The sequence below is a fragment of the Octodon degus genome, unplaced genomic scaffold (assembly GCF_000260255.1).
Source record: "Octodon degus isolate 3935 unplaced genomic scaffold, OctDeg1.0 scaffold00033, whole genome shotgun sequence".
NCBI lineage: Eukaryota > Metazoa > Chordata > Mammalia > Rodentia > Octodontidae > Octodon > Octodon degus.
Genome location: NW_004524609.1, coordinates 10048604 through 10052423, shown reverse-complemented (window position 1 = coordinate 10052423; position 3820 = coordinate 10048604). Strand labels below are relative to the sequence as shown.

Here is a 3820-nt window from a genome sequence, read left to right as displayed (position 1 = left end):
CCACTGTGCCTGCTTGCAGGAGCTTTAATCCATTGAGCTATTTGGCCGACCCAATTGTGAAATTTAGACTATTGCATAGTCTGTTTATATTTAGTATTTGTAAAAAAATCTCACAATCATTGCTTTTCAAAGTCTTGGTTTTATTAAATTGTATTTTAGATGTTTTGGTAATGTGCTGTCGACACCTGCATTACGAAATGTCTCTTTCTTCATGGAAAGGTCAGTCCGTGGAAGATCCTGTGGTTCTTGTGAAGATTGTTTTTATGGGGCTGGGGAGATAGCTCGGTGGTATAGGTGCCTGCCTGGCAAGTGCAAGGACCCAGATTTAATCTTTGGTACCACATGCAGTTCTAGAACCCGGGCACCGAGCCAACCACAGAAACCAGGCATGGTGGCACACACCTGTAATCCCATCACTGGGGAGGCAGAGACTGGAGGATCACTATGGGTCTGAGCTGTGTAGTGAGCCCCTGTACCAAATAAATAAATAAATAAATACATACATACATACATACATACATATTTTTAAAAAATGATAGATTTTATGATATCTAAAGATGTAATGATTTTAATTTTTAAAATAATTCTGGAGCTGACTACCACTTTGAATCCATAGATGGAAAGTGACCTTCTTTTTTCAGGTAGTCTTTGCTTAATTATTCCTTCACTGTTTTCCAGGAGTTTGGCTTGAACGTCTGCATTGCTTGCAGAAGATTCATTGGCTCCTTAAACAAACCTCAGCCTTCCCCCACGGACAGTCCTGTAGCCTCTCTGCTCCACTGTTGTCCCTGCAGAAAGGGACTTAGGCCGTGCCTCAGAGTGATCTGTCGCATGCCTGCACAGCTTCTCTCAGCGGGTGTACAGCTTCCGATCCCTATACAGACTTCAGGATTCTTTTATCCATTCAACTCTCCATTTTCAGTTCATGCTCAGAAGAGGTCAGGTATTTCAGGAGCCTAGAACACTTATATTTGCCTCATCAGACATACTACATGAGCTCAAAATTGCCCGGCTGTAGAATGATAAAGTTTCTGGGGGAGAAATAAAAATGGAAAGCAAATTTTCTTTCCTTTAAAGGACCTTATCCTTGGGCAAGCCACTCCCTGGCACTCCAAGTAGCAGTCTTTTCTATGTGCTCCTGTTTTGTTCTTATTTACTGGGGCCATACACACATCATGGATAAAAACTGGATGGAAGTCTAGTGTCAAACTGCCAATTTTTATCTGAGAAGAGATGAAATACAATGAATATGTGTATGGCTAATAAATGGGCAGGTGTTTAATTGAGCAACTCTAACCAAAACCAAGTATTTGTGGAATAAATAAGAAACCCTATTAATAATGAAAAAGCATACAAAATATGTAAGAAAACAACAACAAAAAGCCCCATATGCAGTCATTACCAATTAAAATTGCGACCAATATCTTTGAATTTGCAGCTTGAACATGATCCTCAGCTGTCTGTCCGACTGATATAGGAGAAGATGGGATTTCTAATCTGCTACATGTCAGATATACCAAGTTCATGTTCTCTAATCTTGAAGAATGAATTCTAAGGAATAATGGAGGTTAAATACAGGAACAATCTATTGAGAGAAACTCGAAATCATGTTACCACAGCGCCCACTTCTCAGAAAATGTTTTGCAGAGCAAAAGTACTAGGTGTACCTTAGCTGTTTATAGTACTACCTGGGACATGGCAGAATTTTGAAAATGATAGACTAACATGTACAGGTCTTCCTGCTACATGATCTTGGGCCCTTTACCTAGCTTTCTGAACCGTGGTGGGAGTGAAGCTGTCTCTTTGGCAGGCCCCATGGGAAGCGCACCGAGCTTGGGGAATGAAATACAGAGTGACTTGGCCTTGCCGGGGATAATATAGACATGTTCCCTCTTGTTCCTCTTGTACTGTTTTGCTGAAGATCAGAAGCTACTCCTGTTCCAGATCTGGCCCTGCCCTTAAATTCTAACTAAACAGCCTTCTGCTGCTGGCATGAGTAGTTGTGCTGCAATTTCTGTGTAGTTCTTTCTCCCATCGAGAATGGAGCTTCACCTGACCTCAAGCTTTCTGAGTCTTGTCTTCATTTCATCCTCCTCTTCCATCCTCCCTCTGGAGTTTCAAGGACTGCACTGAATGTGGCGGAACCGTGTTTCCGTCTGCGGAATAATAGTAATTTCCTGATGGTTTTAAAAGAATTACATAAGACAAATGGAGATAATCCCCTTATGCATCTGAAGGACATAAACACACAAGAAATATCCCACTAATATTTATGCTAAGAATAATTGTCCTAGTAACAGCAGCAATGTATGATCCATGAACCAAACAAGATACTAAATGTTATCTACATTACCCCTCATGAGCATAAGAAATAGATTTTTTTTTACTTTGAGAAGTAAAATAAAAACATACATTTTTACTTAAAAAGAGTGTTTGACTTTTCTTGAGTAAATATGTAATTGGAACCTAATCTATCAAGATAAATTTTAGGGACAGTGTGTCATCCACTTCTGCTGGTACAAGAGCCTACCGTGGTGTGTGGGGCTGTGTCAAGGGGAGTTGCACTGACACAGGGGCCTGGGCTGAGCCATCTCACCCATCTGAGCTGAGCTCATATCTGGGAATGAGATAAATTTTTGACCCTATTAGGAGCAAGAAGAAAAAGGAAGAACAAGACCCCCTTTATGTGATGAGGAAGGGGGTGCCCAGACAGAAGGAACCCTACCCTCAGAGACAAAAGAAGTGGAGCCAGAGCCAACCGAAGACAAAGATGTGGAAGCTGAAATGGAGGATGGTAGGAAGAAAGATGTTTCAGATGATCTAGATGACTTGAATTTCTTTAACCAAAAGCAAAAGAAGAAGAAAAAATCGATATTGATGAAATGAAAGAAGACATAAAGGATCTTAAGATAGATTGAAAGTGACATCCAAGAACCAGGTGAACCAGATGATGAGATTGATCTTGTGCTTGGCAAGAAAAAGAAGAGAAAGAACAACGTCAAGTCTCTCGATGAGGATGAAGCACTAGAAAAAGACAAAGTTTTATAAAATGAAGACAGCACAAAAGACGAAGGTATCTCCTTCAGTAACCAGACAGGCCCTGCTTAGGCAGGCTCAGAGAGAAACTTAACTGAAGCAAGTGCTCAACATCATGAGGGAAAAGAATCCAGAGTGGGTGCAGGAGAGAAAAAAAATCTATGGAACTTCCATAAGTTGTCTGAGTAAGAACCAAGGAGACTTCTTTTGTCAACTTTGTAGGTATCTGTAAACTATTTTATCATCAGCCCAGGCATCCCCTTGTGTTTTTATTGGCAGAATTGAGTACAAGTGGTTCTATAGATGGGAATAACCAACTTGTAGCAAAGGAAGAGTCCATCAACAACAGATAGAGAATCCTTCAAGGAATATGTCACTTGTCACACATGCCGATCACCAGAGACAAGTCTGCAGAAGGAGACGCGGCTCCGTGACTTACAGTGTGAAACTCTTCATTCTCAATACTCTCTTGCCACCATCAAAGCTGGCCTCAAGGCTCTCACAGGCCAGCGAGCGCACCTCCATGCCAAAGCTAACTAACTTGCTAGTCACACTGATTTTGCAAAGCGTGTCCTGATTGCTTGGCTGGACAGGTTTTCCATCAGTGTGGATTTATCATTGTGCTAAAAGCAGGATAGAAAAGCTGCCAAGTTCTTTGGCAAGTGATCGGTGGGCCTGAAATCCTTACAGATCTTAGAACTGCTGATGTACTTATTGCCTACTTCAGCAGCTGCCAAAGAGACATGGTGGGGTAAAGAGATGCTTTTTCAAAAATCATTTGTGG

General features: G+C 41.3%; 1 pseudogene; it reads left to right on the top strand.

The window, feature by feature from the left end:
• Positions 1-3576, top strand: part of LOC101564165 — a 14106-nt pseudogene extending 10530 nt beyond the window's left edge.
• The last annotated feature ends 244 nt before the right edge of the window (positions 3577-3820 follow it).